This window comes from Mus musculus, chromosome 1 (assembly GCF_000001635.26).
Source record: "Mus musculus strain C57BL/6J chromosome 1, GRCm38.p6 C57BL/6J".
NCBI lineage: Eukaryota > Metazoa > Chordata > Mammalia > Rodentia > Muridae > Mus > Mus musculus.
The window spans coordinates 186,587,322-186,615,101 of NC_000067.6; the positions used below are offsets into that span (position 1 = coordinate 186,587,322).

Here is a 27,780-nt window from a genome sequence, read left to right on the forward strand (position 1 = left end):
ACTGAGAGCTCACAGCCAATTTCATGAGACGGTGCTACATTATCGTGCCTTCTTGCATGAGGAATTCAAGGCCACATGCGGTTTCGTCACTTGTCAAAGGTTAGTGTTGCTGAGGTTAGAACTGGGTCCCACTTTGATCTGATTCCAAAGCCTGATCCCTTAACTAGTGTGTGGAGCTGACTGCAGGGAGACTGCTACACCCAGGAAGAGCTGCAGCTGTCTCAGGTGAGCTTTGGTTAGACCTCATGAAACTGACCCTCTGGAGGGAAAGTGGGTGCTTCCCACAGTGCATGGGTAGGAGGAGGTGGGGCACTTGGAGGGGTGAAGGGGCCAGGACAAGGTTCCATGTGCTGCTAGAGTATGAAGTGGCCCTGGTGATAAAGGCTCTTGCTTTAAAGAATGCTGTGGGTGTCACAGCTGTGTGCCCACTCAGTATAGCAACTAAGGAAAAAGTCACCTAAAATTAGACCTGAGTATTATTAGAGGTACAAATTCAGTAATTACCCACTCTCTAATTCCTGCCGGAAATAAGTAAAGCAAAGCCTGTTGCTTTTCACTATGACTTGTGCCCTAATCATGATATCATTCCCATTGAACTTGAACTGGCTATCTTTGTTTTCAGGTCTCAATTAGGTCACAAAATCCATGCTCACTTAGAGAGCAAGAAAAAAATGGATACATACACACACACACACACACACACACACACACACACACACACACAAGTTACTGACCACTGGCATCTCATCCCAATGATGCTGGATGGGAAATAACAGAAACCAAACAGGGACAATGGTAGTGTTTCTTTCTCAGAGATAATCAGGGAATATGCTAGAAAGGTGGACTGACCTATGAAGGGAAAAGAAGAAGAAAAGAAGGTAAAGGCTGATTCATCTCTGAAGGAGGTTGGAAAAGAATGTAGTTTGACTGGAGATGGCAAAGAAGAGCAAGAGTTAGGCTGAGGGAACTCAGAGCATTGGCTGTCAGCTCCAGGCCATTCCAGTGCCCTGGGAAGGAAAGGCAAGGGACTAAAGAAGAGGCATACTGTTGGGTTGCTACCAAGTGTAAGCAAGAATTGGCTGCCTTAAAAAGTGAAGCCTTCCGACCTAGATGGTTCTAGTCACAGTGACAGCATAGGTCTGATTCAGCCTGCTCAAGGCTAGGGCAGGCTACAGCGTTCTGTGTCCATGAGAGGACACAATGCTACCTTAGAAAATAGCTATAGACTGTTAACAAGCCAAAGGGCACTGACTTGTGATATAAATATATATATAATACATATATGTGTATTAATTATAATCATATTATATAACACAAAACTATATACAGTTTATAGTTATATAGTTATATATACAGTTCTAATTATATACATAGTTATAATTTTATAGTTATAGTTATAAGCACTGTTATGGGGAAAATGCAGGACAGAAGGGACAGAAGTCAAGGAGGAAAGGCAGGAAGGCAGGAACAGGCTGGTGGTTGAATGCCAAGAAAGCATGCCCCTAATTTTGAAGCGTTTATGCTGGCATAACCTTTACTCTTTAGTCTATCAGGAACGGCCAAATAACAAAAGTTGTAATAAGCGTGAAACTGTTCCATGTGGCTAAATTATCCAGTGGTAACGGGGAAGGAAAGGTGAGAGCATGTTGTGATCGTCAATTTGGATTTTCTACCAGATCTTAAAACCATTCATCGGGAGAACTAGGAAAGGACACCTCTGGGCCTGCCTGTGAGCTGCTGCTAGAGAAGATTAGCCGAGAACTGAGTGAATGAGAGCCACCTTGAGAGGAGTGCCATCTAACAGGCTGGAGGTCCGGGTGACGTGAGAAAGTAGAAAGGGGAAGCAAGCCCTGGATTATGAGTTTCTTCCCCAGTGGGTGTGGTTTGATGCTGCCGATTCAGATGAACATCACACTCCAGCATCACACTCCAGCTTCTTCAGCCTTTGACAGACCTGCAGCAGTGAGATGCAAGGACCTTGGAGGCCCTCACCCTCAGACCCAGGACAACCGTTGGCTTCTCAGTCTCTGTTCTCACAAGCATCTTGTTCTGCGTTCCCTAGCTGACACCCAGCTCTCCAATCTACAGAGGACTGCTGTGGCCCCACAGAGTACTCCAGACTATTAGCTTCCTCTTGTTATTGTATATATTCCTTACCCTTAATGGTCCCAATACAAGGGTGAATTATCACTCTTCTCAGATCTGTCACCATCAATCCAATAATGAAGAGAACCATTTTCATCTGAATAAGCAATTAACCTCCAAGGTAGGATGGCTCAGTGAGAGTGCGGTCCTATGCAACTACCAAATTCTATTGAGTTAAACATTGTGCCTGCTCTTGCCAAGGAGTAATCTACCAAAACACAAAGGCATTATTTAAGTGCTACTCATAAAGAGAAAAATAATTCTATATTTAATATCATCTAAAGGCATTTGGCTTATTATACAAGCATTAATCAACTGTTACTATTATTTATTAATAGTGGCAGCGTGGAACCAAGGTCTACAGTGGCTGCTGAGGTCAGACTTGAAGAAATGACTCACATGCAAGGCTGATCTACATAAGTAGCCTGTGCTAAGACTGCCATCTGGTAGAACAATCTACATCACACGACTCCACGTTTCCTGTTACCCAAGGTAAGTACATTTCAAGCATGAGGGAAAACTTTATCAAGTTTCTCTAAGTCCCTTTACTTCGACACTAAAGTGGCTTACACAGGGAGGAGGGGAAGGGAAAGTACGAGGTGCAGGCTACTCTCTCATCTCCCCAGATTCCCTCTTCACAGAAGAGAAAGACTTTCTTAGCCATTATCACTCCTGTCATTGAGTCTGTCAAATTTGCCTACTTGCCCTTTAACAATGCTCTTCAGGCAACAGAACAGGGATTTGAGATACCATTGAAAATGGATGTATTCATTTGAGTTTCTCCCACCCCGCCTCCTACTACTTTCCCTCTCTTTCTCTATGTATTTTTCTTCCGTGTGTGTGTGTGTGTGTGTGTGTGTGTGTGTGTGTGTGTGTGTGTCTTCCATGCAGAATTGAGTGTGTGTCACCAAGTCTATGCAAGCGAAGCCATATACCCTAAGCATCTCTCTGTTTTGTACTAAGGACCTGGCATCTGAGATAATTCTAACATGAAACTGGCATTTTCAGTTTGCTCCTGTCGTAAGTAGAGCCTGCCATGAATCCTATCTCAGGCAGGTAAGAAGCCCGCTACCCCCGACACCCACCACCCACCTGCACGAGGCACCCTGGTACATCACCTAACCCTCCATTTCTCTCTGTGGAGATTCCAGGTCCACCCATCCACGAGTCCTCCAAAGGGGTTTTCAGAACATAGGACAAGCCAACATTTCTACTTAGTTCAGAGTCTTTTTTGATGTTTGATTTTCTTCAGACTTTTACAAATTTGGAATTTTGTAATTTAGATTTTAAAAATTATTTTGAACTATAAAATTTATATTATAATTTAGCTAAGTAACAGATATCACTGTCCCTTTTCTATTTGTAAGAAAATGTTGTCCTATACAAATTTAAAGGAAACTTTACTAGGCCCGGGAAGAAGAGCAAACTGCTGATTTAGTAACTGTGCTAATTAGCAATGACAGTGCTCACTACTAGAAATGCAAATCCCGTAACACCATCAGCATTGACCCAGGGTGTCTGTCTGTGAAAATTTTGATATGTTAAGCAAAGAGGTAAAGGAAAAGATATAACATGGGAGTTGATATGTAAGAGAAAAGGCAGATGGAGCTTGGGTCTAGAGTTGGCTAACATTCATAATGACCCAAGTTTAATCCCATGCACCAATTTTTATTAAAATGAGCCAAAAAATAGTGGGGAAGAAGAAGAAAAAGAAAGAGGAGGAGGAGGAAGAGGAGGCAGCAACCTTGGTTTAGACACATTTGTCTATGACACATTTAAAGCTAAAGGCAGATAGTAACTTAGTAAGTTAGGGGTCAACTGGAGAAAATCACAGAGTGCCATTCATATTTGATGTTGTATGATTATGGTAGCTAGGAAATACAGCATCTGAAACCAAGCCTGAAGTCACAGTAGCAGGCTTTAGCCTCCAGGGCTGCATACATTTTTCAGAGGGGCTGCTATGCTTTGCTTCAGTGGTGCACCTCAACCTGCCCACATGACACTGTCTACTTCATTGGAATGAAATTATTAGCATGTCTGTTTCCACGGAAACCAAGACTGCTAGACCAACAAAGTAGAGACACCAAGCAGACTTCAGTAGCTTATTACTAGAAGCTAATTGCATCTCTCTCTCTGTCTCTCTCTGTCTCTCTCTCTGTCTCTCTCTCTGTCTCTCTCTCTGTCTCTCTCTCTCTCTCTCTCTCTCTCTCTCTCTCTCTCTCTCTCTCTCTCTCTGTGTGTGTGTGTGTGTGCGTGCTTGCATGTGCATATGCCTATGTATGCTACTGTGGAGGTCAGAGATTGACAGTGAGGGTTGTTATTGCTCTCCACCTTACTTTTCTGAGACATGGTATCTTCTAGAACCTGGAGGTCATCAATCGGCTAGAATGGCAGGCCAGCAAGGCATAGGAATCCTCCTGACTCTGCCTCCCAGTGCAAGTGAGAGCTGCCACACCCGGTCTTTTTTTTTTTTTTTTCCATTTTTTATTAGGTATTTAGCTCATTTACATTTCCAATGCTATACCAAAAGTCCCCCTTACCCACCCACCCCCACTCCCCTACCCACCCACTCCCCCCCTTTGGCCCTGGCGTTCCCCTGTACCGGGGCACACAAAGTCTGCGTGTCCAATGGGCCTCTCTTTCCAGTGATGGCCGAATAGGCCATCTTTTGATACATATGCAGCTAGAGTCAAGAGCTCAGGGGTACTGGTTAGTTCATAATGTTTTTCCACCTATAGGGTTGAAGATCCCTTTAGCTCCTTGGATACTTTCTCTAGCTCCTCCATTGGGAGCCCTGTGATCCATCCATTAGCTGACTGTGAGCATCCACTTCTGTGTTTGCTAGGCCCCGGGATAGTCTCACAAGAGACAGCTACATCTGGGTCCTTTCGATAAAATCTTGCTAGTATATGCAATGGTGTCAGCGTTTGGATGCTGATTATGGGGTGGATCCCTGGATATGGCAGTCTCTACATGGTCCATCCTTTCATCTCAGCTCCAAACTTTGTTTCTGTAACTCCTTCCATGGGTGTTTTGTTCCCACTTCTAAGGAGGGGCATAGTGTCCACACTTCAGTCTTCATTTTTCTTGAGTTTCATGTGTTTAGGAAATTGTATCTTATATCGTGGGTATCCTAGGTTTTGGGCTAGTATCCACTTATCAGTGAGTACATATTGTGTGAGTTCCTTTGTGATTGTGTTACCTCACTCAGGATGATGCTCTCCAGGTCCATCCATTTGGCTAGGAATTTCATAAATTCATTCTTTTTAATAGCTGAGTAGTACTCCATTGTGTAGATGTACCACATTTTCTGTATCCATTCCTCTGTTGAGGGGCATCTGGGTTCTTTCCAGTTTCTGGCTATTATAAATAAGGCTGCTATGAACATAGTGGAGCATGTGTCCTTCTTACCAGTTGGGGCTTCTTCTGGATATATGCCCAGGAGAGGTATTGCTGGATCCTCCGGTAGTACTATGTCCAATTTTCTGAGGAACCGCCAGACTGATTTCCAGAGTGGTTGTACAAGCCTGCAATCCCACCAACAATGGAGGAGTGTTCCTCTTTCTCCACATCCTCGCCAGCATCTGCTGTCACCTGAATTTTTGATCTTAGCCATTCTCACTGGTGTGAGGTGGAATCTCAGGGTTGTTTTGATTTGCATTTCCCTGATGATTAAGGATGTTGAACATTTTTTCAGGTGCTTCTCTGCCATTCGGTATTCCTCAGGTGAGAATTCTTTGTTCAGTTCTGAGCCCCATTTTTTAAGGGGGTTATTTGATTTTCTGAGGTCCACCTTCTTGAGTTCTTTATATATGTTGGATATTAGTCCCCTATCTGATTTAGGATAGGTAAAGATCCTTTCCCAGTCTGTTGGTGGTCTTTTTGTCTTATAGACAGTGTCTTTTGCCTTGCAGAAACTTTGGAGTTTCATTAGGTCCCATTTGTCAATTCTCGATCTTACAGCACAAGCCATTGCTGTTCTGTTCAGGAATTTTTCCCCTGTGCCCATATCTTCAAGGCTTTTCCCCACTTTCTCCTCTATAAGTTTCAGTGTCTCTGGTTTTATGTGAAGTTCCTTGATCCACTTAGATTTGACCTTAGTACAAGGAGATAAGTATGGATCGATTCGCATTCTTCTACATGATAACAACCAGTTGTGCCAGCACCAATTGTTGAAAATGCTGTCTTTCTTCCACTGGATGGTTTTGGCTCCCTTGTCGAAGATCAAGTGACCATAGGTGTGTGGGTTCATTTCTGGGTCTTCAATTCTATTCCATTGGTCCACTTGTCTGTCTCTATACCAGTACCATGCAGTTTTTATCACAATTGCTCTGTAGTAAAGCTTTAGGTCAGGCATGGTGATTCCACCAGAGGTTCTTTTATCCTTGAGAAGAGTTTTTGCTATCCTCGGTTTTTTGTTATTCCAGATGAATTTGCAAATTGCTCCTTCTAATTCGTTGAAGAATTGAGTTGGAATTTTAATGGGGATTGCATTGAATCTGTAGATTGCTTTTGGCAAGATAGCCATTTTTACAATGTTGGTCCTGCCAATCCATGAGCATGGGAGATCTTTCCATCTTCTGAGATCTTCTTTAATTTCTTTCTTCAGGGACTTGAAGTTTTTATCATACAGATCTTTCACTTCCTTCGTTAGAGTCACGCCGAGATATTTTATATTATTTGTGGCTATTGAGAAGGGTGTTGTTTCCCTAATTTCTTTCTCAGCCTGTTTATTCTTTGTGTAGAGAAAGGCCATTGACTTGTTTGAGTTAATTTTATATCCAGCTACTTCACCGAAGCTGTTTATCAGGTTTAGGAGTTCTCTGTTGGAATTTTTAGGGTCACTTATATATACTATCATATCATCTGCAAAAAGTGATATTTTGACTTCCTCTTTTCCAATTTGTATCCCCTTGATCTCCTTTTGTTGTCGAATTGCTCTGGCTAATACTTCAAGTACTATGTTGAAAAGGTAGGGAGAAAGTGGGCAGCCTTGTCTAGTCCCTGATTTTAGTGGGATTGCTTCCAGCTTCTCTCCATTTACTTTGATGTTGGCTACTGGTTTGCTGTAGATTGCTTTTATCATGTTTAGGTATTGGCCTTGAATTCCTGATCTTTCCAGAACTTTTATCATGAATGGGTGTTGGATCTTGTCAAATGCTTTTTCTGCATCTAACGAGATGATCATGTGGTTTTTGTCTTTGAGTTTGTTTATATAATGGATTACATTGATGGATTTTCGTATATTAAACCATCCCTGCATCCCTGGAATAAAACCTACTTGGTCAGGATGGATGATTGCTTTAATGTGTTCTTGGATTCGGTTAGCGAGAATTTTATTAAGGATTTTTGCATCGATGTTCATAAGAGAAATTGGTCTGAAGTTCTCTATCTTTGTTGGATCTTTCTGTGGTTTAGGTATCAGAGTAATAGTGGCTTCATAAAACGAGTTGGGTAGAATACCTTCTACTTCTATCTTGTGAAAAAGTTTGTGCAGAACTGGAGTTAGATCTTCTTTGAAGGTCTGATAGAACTCTGCACTAAACCCGTCTGGTCCTGGGCTTTTTTTGGCTGGGAGACTATTAATAACTGCTTCTATTTCTTTAGGGGATATGGGACTGTTTAGAAGGTCAACTTGATCCTGATTCAACTTTGGTACCTGGTATCTGTCCAGAAATTTGTCCATTTCGTCCAGGTTTTCCAGTTTTGTTGAGTATAGCCTTTTGTAGAAGGATCTGATGGTGTTTTGGATTTCTTCAGGATCTGTTGTTATGTCTCCCTTTTCATTTCTGATTTTGTTAATTAGGATTTTGTCCCTGTGCCCTTTAGTGAGTCTAGCTAAGGGTTTATCTATCTTGTTGATTTTCTCAAAGAACCAACTCCTCGTTTGGTTAATTCTTTGGATAGTTCTTCTTGTTTCCACTTGGTTGATTTCACCCCTGAGTTTGATTATTTCCTGCCGTCTACTCCTCTTGGGTGAATTTGCTTCCTTTTTTTCTAGAGCTTTTAGATGTGTTGTCAAGCTGCTAGTATGTGCTCTCTCCCGTTTTTTCTTGAAGGCACTCATAGCTATGAGTTTCCCTCTTAGAAATGCTTTCATTGTGTCCCAAAGGTTTGGGTACGTTGTGGCTTCATTTTCATTAAACTCTAAAAAGTCTTTAATTTCTTTCTTTATTCCTTCCTTGACCAAGGTATCATTGAGAAGAGTGTTGTTCAGTTTCCATGTGAATGTTGGCTTTCTGTTATTTATTTTGTTATTGAAGATCAGCCTTAGTGCATGGTGATCTGATAGGATACATGGGACAATTTCAATATTTTTGAATCTGTTGAGGCCTGATTTGTGACCTATTATGTGGTCAATTTTGGAGAAGGTACCATGAGGTGCTGAGAAGAAGGTATATCCTTTTGTTTTAGGGTAAAATGTTCTGTAGATATCTGTCAGATCCATTTGTTTCATCACTTCTGTTAGTTTCAGTGTGTCCCTGTTTAGTTTCTGTTTCCATGATCTGTCCATTGGTGAAAGTGGTGTGTTGAAGTCTCCCACTATTATTGTGTGAGGCGCAATGTGTGCTTTGAGCTTTACTAAAGTTTCTTTAGTGAATGTGGCTGCTCTTGTATTTGGAGCATAGATATTCAGAATTGAGAGTTCCTCTTGGAGGATTTTACCTTTGATGAGAATGAAGTGTCCCTCCTTGTCTTTTTTGATGACTTTGGGTTGGAAGTCAATCTTATCAGATATTAGGATGGCTACTCCTGCTTGTTTCTTCATACCATTTGCTTGGAAAATTGTTTTCCAGCCTTTCATTCTGAGGTAGTGTCTATCTTTTTCTCTGAGATGAGTTTCCTGTAAGCAGCAAAATGTTGGGTCTTGTTTGTGTAGCCAGTTTGTTAGTCTATGTCTTTTTATTGGCGAGTTGAGACCATTGATGTTAAGAGATATTAAGGAAAAGTAATTGTTGCTTCCTGTTATTTTAGTTGTTAAAGGTGGCATTCTGTTCTTGTGGCTGTCTTCTTTTAGGTTTGTTGAGGGATTACCTTCTTGTTTTTTCTAGGGCGTTGTTCCCGTTCTTGTATTGGTTTTTTTCTGTTATTATTCTTTGAAGGGCTGGATTCGTGGAGAGATAATGCGTGAATTTGGTTTTGTCGTGGAATACTTTGGTTTCTCCCTCTATGATAATTGAGAGTTTGGCTGGGTATAGTAGCCTGGGCTGCAGTTTGTGTTCTCTTAGTGTCTGTATAACATCTGTCCAGGCTCTTCTGGCTTTCATAGTCTCTGGTGAAAAATCTGGTGTAATTCTGATAGGCTTGCCTTTATATGTTACTTGACCTTTTTCCCTTACTGCTTTTAGTATTCTATCTTTATTTAGTGCATTTGATGTTCTGATTATTATGTGTCGGGAGGAATTTCTTTTCTGGTCCAGTCTATTTGGAGTTCTGTAGGCTTCTTGTATGTTCATATGCATCTCATTCTTTAGATTTGGGAAGTTTTCTTCAATAATTTTGTTGAAGATGTTTGCTGGACCTTTGAGTTGAAAATCTTCATTCTCATCCACTCCTATTATCCGTACGTTTGGTCTTCTTATTGTGTCCTGGATTTCCTGGATATTTTGAGTTAGGATCTTTTTGCATTTTCCATTTTCTTTGATTGTTGTGCCGATGTTCTCTATGGAATCTTCTGCACCTGAGATTCTCTCTTCCATCTCTTGTATTCTGTTGCTGATGCTCAAATCTATGGTTCCAGATTTCTTTCCTAGGATTTCTATCTCTAGTGTTGCCTCGCTTTGAGTTTTCTTTATTGTGTCTACTTCCCTTTTTAGGTCTAGTATGGTTTTGTTCATTTCCATCACCTGTTTGTATGTTTTTTCCTCTTTTTCTGTAAGGACTTCTACCTGTTTGATTGTGTTTTCCTGTTTTTCTTTAAGGACTTGTAACTCTTTAGCAGTGTTCTCCTGTATTTCTTTAAGTGATTTATTAAAGTCCTTCTTGATGTCCTCTACCATCATCATGAGATATGCTTTTAAATCTAGGTCTAGGTTCTCAGGTGTGTTGGGGTTCCCTGGACTGGGCGAAGTGGGTGTGCTGGGTTCTGGTGATGGTGAGTGGTCTTGGTTCCTGTTAGTAAGATTCCTCCGTTTACCTTTCGCCATCTGGTAATCTCTGGAGTTAGTAGTTATAGTTGACTCTGTTTAGAGATTGTTCTTCTGGTGATTCTGTTACCGTCTATCAGCAGACCTGGGAGACAGATTCTCTCCTCTGAGTTTCAGTGCTCAGAGCACTCTCTGCTGGCAAGCTCTCTTACAGGGAAGGTGCGCAGATATCTTGTATTTGGACCTCCTCCTGGCCGAAGAAGAAGGCCCAAAACAGGACCTTTCTCAGACACTGTGTTGCTTTGGCAGTTCCCAGGTGGTACAGACTCTCACCTAAGCAGACTAAATTCCTAAGTTCCTTGGAGTCCCGGGACCAAGATGGCGACCGCTGCTGCTGTGGCTTAGGCCGCCTCCCCAGCCGGACGGGCACCTGTCCTCCGGTCCGGACGGTGGCTGGCTGTCCCCGGCCCACAAAGGGTGCTGCCTCAGCGCCTCTGTGCTTCCGCCTGTTCCAGAAGCTGTCAGGTTCTCTGGCGCACCCTCTCACCTGTTCAGACTAATTCCCTAAGTTCGGCGGGTCCCGGACCAAACCACACCCGGTCTTTAACATGGATGCCGCCATTCTGAACTCACCCTCTTTTGCTCGCACAGCGTGTACCTTATCCTTGACTCATCTCCTCAAGGAACCCATTTGTAATGCTTGAATTCTAGAATAGTAAATCCCAGCCACTAGGGAAAAGGCTATACATAAGTTGGTGACTTAAAGTGTATTCCTCCAGTCTCCCCAGCTATTTATACCTAGTTGACACTGGAACTAAATCTTCAGAAGGCCATCTCTCTGAACTGTAAGGACAACTGCTTCAGAGAGATGAGGAGACCAGAGAGACCAATAAATCCATGGGCATCACCAGCCCAATGCTATACTTACCGTTCTGAACAATGGCTGGCTTTGTAACAAGAAGAGACTACAGTACCCTTTAAGTCCGTAGATGGCAGTATTACGAAAGCACTACAGGAAGTGAGGGGAAATGCGCAGCTAGAATTGAAGCCCATTCCGATGATAGCAAACTGTTGATGCCATCCCTCAGAACAGAGCAAACTGGCCCAAGCACAGTTTGTCACCAAGTGACCATTTAATAATACAGGAGGAGTGGGGCCTCAGGGTTGCTCAGTACGGTGCACAGGCTGGATCCTCAGAGTGGATCAGCTTAACCAGCCCTGCTCATGTATGACTTACACCTCTACTTTTGTGTCCACTTCATACATGCGTACTAGAGTCCCAAGTACAAGGACAGGTTAAGTTGGAGAGAGTCACTGACTGATATCAATATGACAAACCATCCTGTGCACACTGGTCCTTACATCCTCCTTTGCTGAGATGGTTCAACTGGCACACATTCAGAGAGGGCCTTTCCTAATCCCCCTCTCCAAACTTGGTTATCATTAATTTTCCAATATGGTTTTCACTAACCATCGTGCATCTAGACAACCTCTTCGTTGAATCTAATTAAGCTTAGAATTGCTACTAACTAATCTTAAGAATTATCCCTAATTCTCTATTCTCTCATTCCAAGCCAAGAGCACAATAGGGTACACCACTTGGAGCTCCAGCCATTGGTTAGTGTTTTCTTTTGAATGGGACTTTAGAGTTCTGCCTATTGGGTTTAGGGAAATACTAACATAATATGAAGAACTATCCACAATCTATGTCCAGTGGGTTCCTTACCCTACACAACCCTCCCCCTATAATAAGGCTGTGCATTTCTGTTGAGAGGGAAGAGGCTGGCAAGCAGGAGTGAGTCCCTTCCAGAGGAGTGGATATACACGGCCCACGGGCAGCTCCTCTTTGCTTCGGGAATCTGCCACAAGCTGAGTTCATTTACATGCCTTCCATTTCAGCACAGTGAACCTCTATCTGCACACAGCTTATGAGCCAGATGCATGGGTCTTACTCCATTAACTGGAACTATGGTGCTCAGTGCTGAGAGAGTTCATCGCAAGCCGAAGCTATTGGACTTGCCACAGAGGGAAGCAGCAGCTGACAGTCACTGGCACATCCCTCCAGCACCGACTGTGTTACCTAGCCATCTGGAGCTCAAGATTAAGGCAGGTTTGATGAGAGAGCTGTGACCTGTGGACCTCCTGAGAAAATGACAATGAGGGGGTACCTGATATACACTTCAGGACATAATAACCTGTGGCTGGCGAAAAACTCTCCCAAATTGCATATAATTTACAATGTGTGTAATTTAAGTAAATAGGTACTTCTCAAAAAATTTTTTTTCTGTTCATGGTACTCTCATGTTGTAAAAACAAAACAAAACAAAACAAAACAAACAAACAAAAACAAAAACAAAGCTCGGCCTCTTGTTAGTTCTTTGTTTCTTCAAGATTTAGAGAACAAAATAAGAAGTAAATGGTGATACTACTCAAAAGTAACGTTTATTCACCTTTCACCTGGAGAGCCCCTGGGTCATATTTTGAGCAATATACACATCATCTTCATTCAGGCAGAGTTGATTCCTGAATCTATGAAGAGAAGGTGAAGGAAGCATTTCTCTAATAAGTCCTAAGAAAATGAGCTTAGCTGCATAGAATGGTGTGGCACAGCCTCAGAAAGGCATTGTTTAGATGGGAGCATCACCGTTTGAGCCACAGTGGACTAAAGAAGGACTCTTCCTCAGGGACCTCCAGGGTTGGATTGACAGAGATGTAATTTTTAAAAGTAGAGTCAGACTCCGATAATCAATCTCTCTCTCTCTCTCTCTCTCTCTCTCTCTCTCTCTCTCTCTCTGTGTGTGTGTGTGTGTGTGTGTGTGTCCATGCACATGTGCACATGCATCAAGCATCTTCTTCATTCATTTGCCACCCTGTTGTTTGAGACAGAGTCTCCCACTGGACATAGAGCTCACTAATTAACTAGACTGGCTGACTGACCTGTAAAACCCACAGACCCTCTTTCTCTGCATCCCCAGCACTGACATTACATTTGGCTTTTCACAGGGACACTGGAGACCAAGTTTATGTTCTCTAGCTTGTGCAGTAGCCCCTAGAACCTTCTTTCCAGTCTTCCAGGAGACTTTCAGTCTCTCAGTTCCCAGTGGTGACCATGGCCTGCGAGTCCTATCCTTATTGCATAAATCTCTAAAGTCCCAGGGACTTCTCTAGTGATTTAACAAAAAGGCAAATAAAAAGGTGCAGCCACTCTCAAGGCAAAAGTAAAAAGTAACAACAGTGACAAGGGTCACTGCAGAGTTGTCATTGATGCCAACTGCAAGACAATCTCAGGGTTGCAGTTAAGGTAAAGGTAAGCTTGGCTTTGGGATCTACTTCAAAATCCAGGAGTCCATCTGATATAGTCAGCTTTACTCCCTGGAGACATCTACCACCATGGCTCTGGGAAGCCAGCCTGCATGTCACATTTCCCTTCGGCTGATGTACAGAGAGGATGACCCCCACTGACCACTGTGTATGTCCCATCTCATGCCAGTGGGGCTGAGGGGAACAGAGAGTGCTAAAACAAAAGGAAGGCTCATCTCACAGTGGAGTAACGAGACCTCCACAGTCCATGGGCAGACTCTTAGTTCTATCATCCACACTGGAGAGGATGCTTACAGCAGTCATGGGTCAACGTGCAAAACCTTCCATTCCCATGGCAAACAGTATTCGAAAGAGGAGCAATGTACAATTAAGGTTTGTTGGGATTTTTATTTTCTTTTCACATGTGGCAATATTTATCTTCAAAGTTTCCCCTCTGGCTCCCAGGCTCCTTTACGAAGCAGCTGGTCCTCTGGGGCCTCATTGTGACATGACTCGTGTGATTCGGTAGCTTATTTGTCCAGTGGTCGGGTGGAATTTGTAAACTGCATACTATTGTTCTAGACTGTTTTCTCTTTAGTAAGAAGCCACCATGCTTTCTCCAGCATTCAAGACTGGGATTCGAATTAGTGGAGCACTTGAGATATTTCTATCCCGACTTCGACTTCCTCTGCTCAGTAATGACATTAAACAAAACAAATTATCGCAATTAAACAGAGAGATGGCAATGGGGCCTGGAAAGAGAAGTGGACTGGGAGATTAAGATGTGATCCGGCTTCGTTTTCCGGAGGAGAGCTTGTTAACAAACGCTCAGATCTAACTACTACAAGCTGTGAGCATCTTCTAATTAGTCCTGGCTGTTCTCGGGAAAACAAAGTAAAATATGGAGTCTCTTAAAACAGGCCTCTTTGGCTAACTTTGTCCCTAAACAGACATTAATAAATGCTCTCAGTTACTTGTGACACTTTCCTTTAGTGATGAAATGGCTACAGAGCTGCCAGACCTATTAAAACAAAGCAAAACTCTAAAAGCAATTTATACTCTCATTTCTTTCACTAACAAGAAGTTCCTTGTATGTTTCGCCTCCATTGTTGTTTTTCCAGGAATAATATTCTGAAATGTGAATGGAAAAAACAAACAAACAAATGGATAAACCCAGACTCTTGTGTGGGGCCTAAATTCTAAAATGCCCAGTAATGTGAGGGCTGGAAAGAGGGCTTAGCAGTTAAGAATGGGTTAAGAGTGCTCTTTCACATGCCCACCTGTAACTACCGGTCCAGGATATCTCCTGGCTTCTGTGTATGAACACATGTACACACAGAGCTGGAGAGGAATTTGAATATGGCAGAGTCAGCACATTCGCCTGTTTCCTAGCACGGTCCATTTTAATGTTATGTAAATCAGTTCACTGTTGCTAGACTTCATTCTCAGGGAGATTTTAAACAACCACCTACTGTCCCAACAAAGATAACAAAATGTTTGGCTACTGGTCCAAACTTTGACCTAAAGCTCCACAGCCTTCCCAGTGGTCCAGACCAGTCAGGGGCTCTCCACTGCCACCAGGATGCTGAGCCAGATTCCTAGTCCTTGCTCCAGTCTCTTTCTTTCTTGGGTCCCCAGTAAACAAAATCCCCCCGGAGGTTGTGCACTGGGCATCAAACACTACTTTCTGCATTCCCAGTTCTCTCAGCAGGGCCTACCCTTCTTCTGTTGTATTGTGGTCCCTAATATTCAGGAGACCTCAGTTGGAGATAGCTACACGTCCCTACTGGATCATATGAGCCAGTCCTTCAGGGACTCTTAGAGCTGTTGATTGTAAAGCCTTTGTCTCAAGGAAGCATTGGTGGTGGTTTTGTTCAGCTTCTTGGCTTCCCGCCCTCCCCCCGCCCTCACTCAGAGGAGCCCATCTCCTCCCACATCCCACAGCCTCATGGGCCAAGTGTCAAGGGGCTCCCTCTGCTTATCTGAAAGTCTCCTGTAGCTCTGACAGCTGTACGATTGAATATTCTCTGATTACCCCAGTCTCCTGTACCAGACCATTGTTAGGACCCCCATCAGTATGCTAGATCATGGACCTTCCCTTACTGCACATTAAAGGTGGGACCTGAGGAGCACCTGTGGTCACTTCTAGGTCAGTCCCTTCCTCATCTCTACCTGACTTCTCCCATAGAATCTAGGGTTCGGAATTTCAGGGGGCACTCTATATTACTGGTCTAACCTGGGTCTTCTTCACCTATTGGGACCCTAGCAAAAAACAAAACAACACACACACACACACACACACACACACACACACACACACACACCAGCAGGTCAAAACTTTCATTTCTGTTTCTTTGATTCATTTCCCTGCTGAGTTAGAGTCAGTACCGAAGATGCCAGCCACATATCCATCTCTTGCTGCAATCCCCCTTTATACCTGCAGTCTCCCCCCTGCACTATAGGAAATTCTATTTATTTCCTATAGTAACAGCCAGGCTGCCTCGGCAGCTGCCGGCTGAGATCTCCATCCCTGACCTGCTATAGAGACAGGCCACCATATCAAAACTTCCTCTGCAAACCACCTCACACAGCTTAATCTTGGTTGCTTATCTCCTCCACACCAGGGACAACACCCTTGTTCTTCCACACTCATCTTCACGGTCCTCACCTCTTGCTGACTAAATCAAGTGTTGCTGAAATCCCTTCCCAGGAGGAGACAGAAAAAAACATGGACCCTTCCTTCGGAGGTTCCCAACAATAAATCGAGTCAACCCAAGTTTACTCTAGGAAATCAGTGAATTATTGGACTTCCTTACCAAGAATAGGTAAGAGGTGATGGACTGGAATTATGGATATATTCTCCAAAAAGACCACACTGGAAACTTTACCTAACAGGGATAATGGCTTTCCCATAACAACATAAATGGAGCCCCCTCTGCCGGACTCCTCCCTGGCCTATATACTGTAGTCTCTCCCAGAGGCCGTATGCCAAAGAGGCGCACACACAAGTAACATGAAGAGCCTGGATACTCAGCTGAGGGCTGTGACACTTCATGCCCCTCATGAGGTTGACATGCTGCTCCATGCAAATAGTTACCACCACCACCACCACCACCACCACCACCCCCCCTTTTTTTTTTCTGAGTGGACACAGCTGAACTCTGAAAGATGGTGATTGGTTGGCTCAGAGAATAGTCCTGTACAACAATCACAAACCAAGGTTTGACTCTCAGAATTTGAAGCTGGGCAGATGGCTCTCATCAGGAACCCCACATGTAGTCTGAATCTTTAGGTGACACACCGCAAGTTCGTGGGAATTTAAGGGTCTAATCCCACACCTTGCCCAGTGTCCTGAATGTTCTTTTTTAAGCCACTGTTCTGCATCAACTGTTGGATCCATTCCTGTCTGCCCAGCTGAGAGGCTGAGTGATTCATGTGAACATTGTCCATTGGCATGGAACACAAACAAGTAGATGGGAAATGTCTTGACAATCATGTCATCTGAGTCACAACAGGATGTGATGAGGTTCCCAACCTCTCACAGGGCACATGCTCCAGAGCCGCCTGTACTTGCCAGGTGCAGCCATTATACTCCTCTACGGATGGACCTCAGCCATAGCCGCCATCCCTGGCTCTCTGGGCCACACAATTTGCTTCAGAAGGATCTGGATGATTCAACCAACATCAAAAGGAAGGCCTGCTGTTTTCTCCCCCATATGCCTGTTTGATTTCTGACTCTTAGAAAGGACTTTTTACCTTAACTTGTCTCTAAATCTATCAGGAAAGCTTGCCCGTTAACCGAGTGTGTCATCATCAGACTTCAGTCAATGATTGCTCATTGACATGGGATATATTGAGTGATTGTGCGCTAAGTACATAGCACTAGGTTAGAATTAACTAATTATGTAAAAATGAAGGGCGAATATTGAACACTCAGATCCAGTTCTCGGAATGAGCCACACACACACACAAATTCAAAAGAGCAATACCCTACAGTGTGTGGTTTAATGACATATACAACAAGGGGTTCAAGGAGAGAGGAAACGAAGTCACAGAGAGTTTAATAGAAGCATTAGAAGGAAACCCACGTATGCTCCACCTTTGGTAAAGGTGGCATCTCTCTTCCAGGTATTATGGATGGAGCTGTCAGTCAGTTCTAGAGAAGAGGTCTTCACTGTGCACTGTGAGATGGTAGCACCTCACCAAGTCAGGAGACCAAAAAAAGTCCCATGGAGAACAACTGGGTAAAGATGATATCACCTGAGTGAATTTTTCAGCTCAGCCTTAGAGAGGAATTGCCAGTGCTGAGGAGAGAAGCCAGACAGCCGAGGATGGGGGTGTCTATGCATACAGGGGCAGCAATGAACACTCAAAAATGCAGAGTTGTTTGGGGAATCTAAGAAGCGGGTGGGCCTGGGGCTGATGTAACCCAACACGTAATTGTAGCTAGTTTCACACTTGGATTGATGTCTTGAAGGTGATTAAAATCTTTAAAAGTTCAGAGTTTTACAAAAGTAGACCTTTGAAATTCTTCCAAATACAGAGAACAGGTGTCTGCAGAGAACTAATTATCACGGAGACATGTAAATACTTTCGAAGACATCTGAAGGTCCTAGAGGAGGGATTAGAACTGCAAACATGGAGGCGGAAGTTCCTTCTTTAGATTTTTGCCCGCGAAGTGGAAAGCTACCCATAGTGCCAGGAATATATTGCTAGATGGTACATTTCAAAACAGCAATGTTTTCACAATTCATCATAGAATCTCTTTCCACAGAGCTTTTTTTTCCCAGCATGGCTTCATTTGGGTAAAATCCCAGTCAGGACCATTCACAGCCTCTGGTTTTCCCCTAGGTGCTAGTGGAGAAGGTCGGCTTAGGCACTAAGCTGCAAGCCTTACAGGGAGAAACTGTTGCTTCCAAATACGTTGTCACTTTCTCACTTTGCTTATGACTCTGGAGGCAGGAACAGTGAAAAGACCCACTAGCTGTATAGCACCCCATCTGTGTGCATGAAGGGACAGCTTCAGCAGGCTCCTTGTCTCCCAGATTCATTTTGTAATGGTTCTGAGCAGCCCAGTGAGTCACTCAGAAATATATCCTTTAAAAAACAAAGAAAGGCAAAAGAACCCTACTTGACCTCCCTAAGTTGTTCAGATGTAAGCTGCTTCCTGGTTTTGCTTGTTTTCAAGTCTCCAAGCAGACAGGTACTGAGAGGAAACAGGAGGTGTCAGTCAAGGTCATTCTTTATGAAGGAATCCAGAGCTGAGAGCAGGACAGTGGGCTATCTCCCAAACCTGTCCAGTCCTCCTCCTCCTCCTCCTCCTCCTCCTCCTCCTTCTCTCTCTCTCTCTCTCTCTCTCTCTCTCTCTCTCTCTCTCTCTCTCCCTCCCTCCCTCCCTCCCTCCCTCCCTCCCTCCCTTCCTTCCTTCCTTCTTTTCTCTTGCCTGGCCTCCAGTACCAGAGGAACAAGAAGCACCAAGGCAGAAACAATGCTGATTCAGAAAGTCTGGGAGCCAGACACTGTTGGGAAGAGAAGGACAAAGGGGATTCTGACAGTTGGGCAGCTGGTAGGACAGGACTCTGGTCTTCTATCTTTTCTTGAGCAAGAAACAAATAATCAGAATCTTCCCAAGTTTTTTTTTTTTTTTAAAGTAAATAAAATCAGAGGAGGGGTTCTAGCAGCTTCTCAAAGAGTTCACTTTTGTGAGGTTTCCGTATGCTGTGTTAGTCTCCAATTTGAAATGCCACAAGGGAAAGGATTCTTGAAGTATTTCTCCTTCCCTCTATTGAGACAAAACCATTCTGATGCATGGAGTCTATGAAGTTATTGGTCGATATTAAGGATCTTGATGCATGGATTCTTCGAAGTTATTGATCAGTACTAAGGATGCTTTTACTTTTCTTTTGAAAGGGTTGGCTTAAAAAAAATAAGCAAGTGAAGCGCTTTCACTAAGGCCTATACCTGACTCGTGCCAAGCCCTATTCTTAGACTGATATATAAAGAATTCACTTGCCACTCCCTTCAGGATTAAGGAGCACTGACCTTTGGAACATGGTCTTTATATGCATGTCAGAGTATTTTTAAGAATGGGAAAATCCAGGATACGAATAAACAACAACCAGTTCCAAATGGGAGTTATTTTTAGACCTGAGATTCCAAAGTATATAAAGCCACAGATATCAGAATGGTTCTCACCCTAGTAACATGCCTTCCTGTCCCCTCTAATATACTTTCCACCTTCTGTAGCATGTGCTCACACTCTTGGGGATGCACACACACACACACACACACACACACACACTCACTCACAATTTTTAGATTTTTTTTTGAGACAGTGTAACTATATAGCCCAGGATAGATGGCCTTAAACACTTTGGGGTACGTGTGTGTGTGTGTGTGTGTGTGTGTGTGTGTGGTGTGTGTGCACGCGTACACGTGTGTTTTGGGAATGAAAAGTAGAGATACACACAAATATGTTCTTATGGAGGCTTGTGATTTGTTTTAAATCTAGAGTTCACTAGCCAGAACGCAAACCAGGCTAGCAATACCCTATGGCCAAGATGGCTCCCGTCTTTTATCCCTGATTTAGGTGGCAACTGTGTCTCATTGCATTGGTAGGAGGTTGACTCCATAGTCTAATATAATTTGCTAACCAGAGGAAAGAGGTGTGTGTGTGTGTGTGTGTGTGTGTGTGTGTGTGTGTGTGAGAGAGAGAGAGAAAGAGAGAGAGAGAGAGAGAGAGAGAGAGAGAGAGAGAGAGAGAGAGAGAGAGTTTCCTTGCCTGGCTAGCAACCTTCTTGATAAACAACTACACAGAAAACCAGAAGTACTTCTCACATCATTGTGCCTGGAGCTGTGGGTGAATCCAGGTCCTCATGTTTGCATGGTCCACATCTTACCTACTAGTTACTTCTCTAACCCAGATCCTCTTGCCTCAGTCTCCTATGTTCTAGGATTACCAGCATGCACTAACACAGCTGGCTATTACCTAGTTATGGTAAAAACTCAACTCATAACAAAGACTAAAAGTATACACGTTTTCTTCCGATGAGAGCCCAGCATAGGTGAGGCTTTTCTACCAACCTTCTCCTAACTATGTGCAAGCTCCCCTATACGCATTCAAATGTGTCTACTTCTCCCAATAAGATTTGGGCTCTCAGGGCAGACATTCTCTTTCCTGATGCCATTATCAATGCCCAGTCTCTGAAAGTTTGTCCGGTGTCTGAAAAGAGTGACATCTCCTTGCATTATCGCATATGAAATCTATAACAGAAAAGAAAGTAATGCCTCTTGAAAGTGCCCCTTACTTGTGCTGACCCAGGCTTCTCAGCAGAGGAGTCCTTGTGTGTCCCATGCCCTGAGTCCATCTAAGAACTGTCTAAGACACTCAGACACAGGAGTACTGTCTCACAGGTCTCCCACATCGCACTACGATAGGAGGACATCTGCTACTCCTAAAGAGCTAATGGACTCTAAAGATAGCATGAGCTCTCAGCCCACTCTAGAAAGAACAGTGGGTGTATAGTTCTGAACCTTGGAAGAAACCAGTTTCTCTTGCTCCTTTTATCCAAATCATCTGGGCGTGATTATATTCCAGAAACTGCACCCTAGCCAGTAAAAAAAAAAAAAAAAAAGACTTGTCAATTAATGACAAAATCTGGTATTACGTTCAAAATAATCCAGTGGGGGGAAAAAATCAGAATGTAAGTAGAGATATAGGCCAGCCATAGTTGGGAGTAGCAGGGAGAGGCACTGTACTGTTCTTATTACTTTGGTTTCTGTTTGAAATTATCCATAATGATAATACATTTCAAAACTCTTTATGGAATTACTAACTTATTTGGAGTACTAAGTCTTCAAGTGTTCTCTTTCAAAGAGGAGCACTATCTTTTTAAGATACTGCACTTCTGTGTATTATTTTATGCTGGCAGACAAAGAAATGGAGTTCATTATGACATTTTTATGTAGAAATGTGTAAATGTCGTGATTCTTGTCCTAATCCTGCTTCCCTCCAGCTCCCCAGTGAGCTTTCTGCTTTCATGCCCCATGTAGTCCAGGAGTCTCTTTTAAAAATATGTTTTCTAAGCTGGGTATGTTGGTGTACACCTGTAATTCTGCAGTCTAGGCACTGAGGCGTGGATGCAGGATTTGAAGTTTAAACTAGTCAGCACTACACTGAGAGACCTGATTATAACAGCAGCAACAGCAACAACAACAACAACAAACACACATCTTCCTAGTTTAATTCACACTGGGAAAACATTCTTGTCACAGTCACAAGGAAGTCGGGAGACACTGAAGGAGATCGTAAACAATAAGACCTCCAGAGATGCAAATGTTAGCTTCACCAATTACAATCAGAGAGATTGTAGAGAACATTACTTAATGTCTCTGGAGTCGGCCATCTCATCTGTAACCACTGTAGGTAATGACCACTGTATTGCTCAGCTCTGGGAGGTTACGAAGCTAAGATGGAGAAAATGGATCTGATACAGTAGGCACTGAGCAGCAAACCTGATGCTTATTTTTCACAAGACCACCCATTTGTGTGAGTTGAATGGTGATGGATGCAATACTAATATGTAGCCATTGCTATAAAATCCCATAGCATAGTGGTAGACAGATATATACATTTATGTGTCCCCCGGGGAAGAGCTAAAATAAGAATATGTATGCAGAAGTCCTGGTGTTCTGGGAGGACACTGAGCTCTGGTGGGCAGGGGCCAGTGAGTGGTTAATCAAGAACTCAATTAGCCCATCCTACCAACAAGGAAGCCCTCCTTCATAGCCTTCCAGGACTCTCAAGCAGACCCCTGCCTCCTTTGGTCATATCCTAGGTAACAAATGGAAAGCCACCAAAACATATCATTCATAGTGGAAGAACACCAGAACAAACAGCCACTGGCTTGCCCACTTATTTCCAGACAGTGCATCTGAACTGCTAATAAACAGAGAGAAAAGCTTCATCGAGATGCAGAGCAGACTGGAGAGTCCAGCTCGGGGGTTGGTGGGATAGCGGCAAGGGTAGAGCCCTGCCACGCCCCCCCCCCCCCCCCCCCCCCCCCGGACATCAGGAGACTGTTTGTTGCAGTGTCTGCCTCCGGTCAGGGAACAAAGAAGGTTTGGAAACTGACAGAGAGATCTAGCTGGCAGGAAAGCAAGGGTGCGGAGAGGCTCCAAGTCCCTGGCTCCACCTCTTTTCTATTGGCACTATAAATACCGTTCTGAAATGTTACGGTAACTTAAGGAGTCTCTTTTAGGAAGCATTTGGTAGTGAGTCATCGGACAGCTATGTGTGCACCCTGCTGTGACTAGGCAGAGATCTGCCCCTGGCTCTCAGGATGGCTGTGTTAGAATCCCCCTCCTGTGACAAAGAAGAACATTTACCTTTTGCACACCGGTCGCCTCTACTGCCCTGGCATCACAAGCTGCTCTTCTGCCTTGTTCTGTAGCCTTCTAGGAGAGGAAGAGAAGACTCATAAGCCTGAATGGCATGAATGCATCCACTTTAGAAAGACAAAGCTGAAGCTAAAAGCAGGGTCTGAACTGTTTCTAGAGCCAGACCTCTTTTCCACCGTGAGGAAACTCAGTACAAGGAACTGAATTTTATCCCAAATATGCTAGGCGCATACTCGTAGACTAGTAACTAGTATACTGGTTACATATATCTATTGCACGGGCATCTGCAGGAACAGTATTAAAGAAATATGGCTGATACTTTTCACAGACGTGGAGGTGTGGCCTGCTATGTTTCATCTAGTACCATTCCTATACCTATGGCTAAGCTGCCATGCTGGACACCTGCCTAAGTAAGTGCCACACGCTTTGTTCCTGGGGGTCCTCTTTTAAGAAAGTCTTCCAGCCAGTAGTTACCACCATCCAGGTTCTAAACTGCAGACACATGCTAGCACTCTAATGACCTGACAGAGAAAGGGCCTTTGGTTTATATTTAACCCCGCCAAGCTCTGCACATTGCTTATTGGTCTTAGATTGTTTATCCTTTGAATAAAATGAGCTATTGTATACTAGTAACACATGTCTATTGCATGGGCACATGAAGAAACAGTACTACAGAAGTATGGTTGATACTTTTCGACAGACATGGACATGTGGCCTGCCATGTTTCATATGTCTTTGTGCTGGCTTGCATAGTACATGAAGACACAGACTCAAGGACCATTGTCGGCTTCGTGGTGTGTTCTTAGCTTCTCCTAAGACCCGTGTGACGTAAGCCAATTGACTCATGAATTTGGTTTGGTTTGGTTTAAGACAGAACATCTATATAGACACAACTGTCCTGGAACTCACCGTAACTCAGACCGACCTTGACTTTACAGGACTCTCCCCAGTGTCTTAGTGTGCTTCTCTGTTGTTGTGATAAATGCCATGACCCAAAACAGCTTGGAGAGGAATGAGGGACGGTTTAGTTCATCTTTCACGTGTGGACCACAGATCATCCCTGAGAAGTCAGGCCAGGGAGGTCAAGGCAGGAACCAAAGAGGCAGGAACTGAAGCAGAAGCCATTGAGAAACACTGCTCATTGGCTTGCTCCCCATAACTTGTACAACCTGCTTTCTTATTCAGCCAGGACCACCTGCCCAGGGGTGGCACTGCCCATGGTGGGTTGGCCTGCTCACATCAATCATTAATAAAGAAAATGCTCCACAGACTTGTCTGATGGAAGCAATTATGGTTCCCTCTACCCAGATGGTTCTTGTTTGTATCAGCTTGTCAAAAGCTATAGCAAACACAGTCAGCTCAGAAATTTTATATTCTTCACTAATATGTCTATGTAACTGTTTCACTTTTTCAGTAGCAGCAATGGAGTGCTAGCTGATCCATTAGCCACCACCAACATGTGGTGGCAGGGCACAAGTGCTGTAGCCACTCGGGTTGCAATATTACACCTATAGCGTACACAGCAAATCTTAAAGACAGGACTCTTAAACGAGTTTAAGATTTCTCAGTAATCAAGCTCTCTCTCTCTCTCTTTCTTTCTCTCTCTCTTTCTCTCTCCATATATATATATATACACATATATATGTATGCATATATGTGTGTGTGTGTGTGTGTGTGTGTGTGATTTTAAAGTGATAATTATTTTGATATACCATATCTAAAATTCATTTTATTCAATTCATTGTACTTTTTAAAATACAGATACTGGAATGTTTGAGACAGACATGTAACAAGCATCTTATAGAATTTGAGAGCTGAATCTGTGGAGCTCACGTAACTGTTTAAGCATCTCAGCCAAAGCCAGAATATGGTAACATCCTCTGGGGTTGAGGCCAGAATCTTTCCGGCTACATCCTTTGGGAAAAGGAACCAAGGTCACAGTGTGTCATTCCATGTAGGCCATTGTTTATTGATGCTTTTTCCTCGTGGCATGACAGGAATTGTGATAGCTCTTTTGTAGGCGTCTGTACATAGTCCAAGATATGGCTTTTTTTTCCTTGTTTTATAGCTGTATAAATCAAACTCAGTATTGCCCTTCTATATACAGAGGTTACCATATGTCTCACAGCAAAGAATTGCTAACTTTTTATGGGTGTCTGTGTGTGTAGCCATGAATGAGTGTGCAAGTGTACATCCATGTATGTGTACATATATGTGGAGGCCAGACATCAATGTTGGTTGTCTTTCTCAATAACTATCTACATTATATTATCAATATTATTATTTATATTTTCATTCTATTGTTATATAATTGGGATTTGTGACACTTTTTCTTCATTTTTGTTTTTGAGACCAGTTCTCTCACTGAGCCTGGAGGGTGTTAGGTAGATCTGAGAGACGGCAAGCTTCTAGAGAGCTTCCTGTCTAGAATAACAGAACCTGATGCTTCACTTAGATTTGGGGGTGTTGTTGTTGTTGTTGTTGTTGTTTGTTTTTTACATGGGTGTTGGGGAATCTGAACTCAGGTCCATACACAGCACAGTGAGCACTGAATGAAACCCAGAATTGTTCATTTTCATAATTGCATTATTCCCTAAGAGACAAACCTGGGAAAGAAGAAGGGAGATGAATAGGTATAATCAAATTGTGAGGGGAGTATAGGAAGGAAGTATTGTGGAGATATAAAAGGAATTATGAATAAAGAACAGTGAAGCCAGACTCTTTAATTAAGAATCATCTAATTTGAAACCTTGACAATAGTACTGATTTTCCTTTTTTTTTTTTTTTCTGTCTGTGCCTTGCCTACACTGCAAACGACAGATTTTTTTAGTGAAAGAGTAACAGAACAGAGCCTCAGTAACAGCAGAGGAGGAAGGAGAAGAAAATTCTACTTGCTCATGAAGACTCAAGATCTGCTCAGGGCAACTAGAAAATTTAGCCCTGGTGAAGCCAAGATAATCTATGGGCCACATTCCCCTAATCTTGTTATTGAAATCCTTCTATTGCATCAGAAAAAAAGTTATTTATCAGTTGACTGTAAGAGGAATTATTGCATAGTCTTTTGTATATGAGACCAGAGAGAACGTGCAGAGATTGTATTTTACATTGTATCTGAAACACAGATGCTCTGCTCATAAACATTCCTCATGCCTTCTTCAAGCTGTCCAAGCAAAATATGATTTGCTTTTAAATTTGAATATCTTTAAAAATTAACAAATTTAAGACTGTCCTATCTCAATCTCCCACATACTAGGATGGTGGATGTGTGCCACCTTTTCCGGCCATGACGTAACATGTTTAACTGATTCCTTCTTCTTCAGCATCTCCATGCTCTGCAGGTGCAGCTTCGATGGACCATGGCCATATTGCCCCACTACTATCAATCACACTGAGATGTAGTCCACAGCATTCAACAAGCCACCACTCATGGGATAGAGGATAGGCAAAAGGAACAACTAAGACAGTAGAGGAGCCCAGCACTCCGAACCCCTAATCATGCCTTCGGTGGATTCCTTTGGTAAAGTTTTCCTTTGTGGGTTTCTTTCAGCACTTGACCCATAGCCCATGGAATGTGTCAGCTCTAATTGCCTGTGTGGATTGGCACAAGTCGTGCCTCAAAATTGGAATGTTGTCACATATAACATAGCCTTTCAGAGGGATAAATGTGGAAAATGTTTTACCCATGAATTCCTTAGAAGCAATTGTGCTCTATCACGTGAAAGGCTGAAGACCTGGACAGAACCTAATGACTATATCCCCAAGATCCCCAAGGTTCAGTGGCTTTCAGGATGTTGCTCTCCCTGACTCCATGGACATCACAGAATGACAGTTGTCCACTGGAGTATTCTTCACCCAGGCAGCTTTCTAAAAAAAGGAAATTTGAGAGTTGCAAGGACAGATGAAGGGGCTGAGGGCCTGGGATCCCTTTATGTGAGACTCATTATTGAAGAACAACTTATACAATTATTATCTGAGGACCAGGTGACAGCTGTCAAGAAGGCCTCCTTGTAAGAGGGTGCAGAATATATGAAATTTGTCTTTAGGTGATGATCTACTACTAAGAGTGATGCTATGAGGTTGGCATCTAAGGAAAAGAAAAGAGGCTGGCATATGGTGAGCACCTAGTCTGTGCCATGAATTGTGAACTTAACCTTGAATTCTCGTATGTTCATCTAAGGTCTGTTTTCTTTAAGGAGAGATTGTGACCCTCTTGGTCTGGTATGCAAGCTGTGATGAATACAGAGCTCTTCAGATGGATCAACCCTTTCCTTACTCACTCTACAGCTATCCTCACCAGACAGACACACAGACAGATAGATAGACAGACAGACACAGGTAGAAGGACATGCATTTGGACCAAACACTACAGCAAAATAGCTCAAAGATCATTTCATACATCATAAATTCAGATAACTTTCTTCTTTTTCCATAAATAGTTCTAATTTAAAATACACAGTCAAACACCAACATGTTGTTACCAAAAACAAAACAAAGCAAAGCAAAACAAAACAAACACTATAATATTATTTGGGGACCCTAAGCTTGTCAATGAATCTGTTTAATTTTGGAGGTAAAATTAGCCAGGTTTTGAGATTGAGCTGACTATCACAAAACCAGAACTTTCCATCAGCTGGAGAGGGGCAGTTAATAACTGCCTCCGGGGGGGGGGGGGGGGCGTGGAGAGAAGGAAGGTCTCTCTTCGCAAGACGTTAGTATGAGAATTCCCATGCCAAACGAAGGCCCACAGGAAATGCCTAGTTGTGGTGATGACTCCCAGACAGCCCCGCTCGTCAGACCTCCATTCCAATCTCTTTCTGGCGCCATCATGTGAAGAAATTGTTTTTGTCCT

General features: G+C 43.1%; 1 long non-coding RNA gene across 3 annotated transcripts; it reads left to right on the forward strand.

Annotated features, from left to right (window-relative positions):
• Gm35546 (predicted gene, 35546) lies at positions 1-27,188 on the forward strand. Of its 3 annotated transcripts, none has more exons than NR_168305.1 (4): positions 1-99; positions 1,677-2,266; positions 2,484-2,637; positions 26,252-27,188. It is a non-coding gene; the product is annotated as a predicted gene, 35546 (long non-coding RNA). The 3 variants fall into 3 exon arrangements; NR_168306.1 differs by lacking the exon at positions 26,252-27,188 and adding an exon at positions 12,132-12,589 and having other exon boundaries at positions 1-225; NR_168307.1 differs by lacking the exon at positions 26,252-27,188 and adding an exon at positions 12,132-12,589.
• Positions 27,189-27,780: the final 592 nt, after the last annotated feature.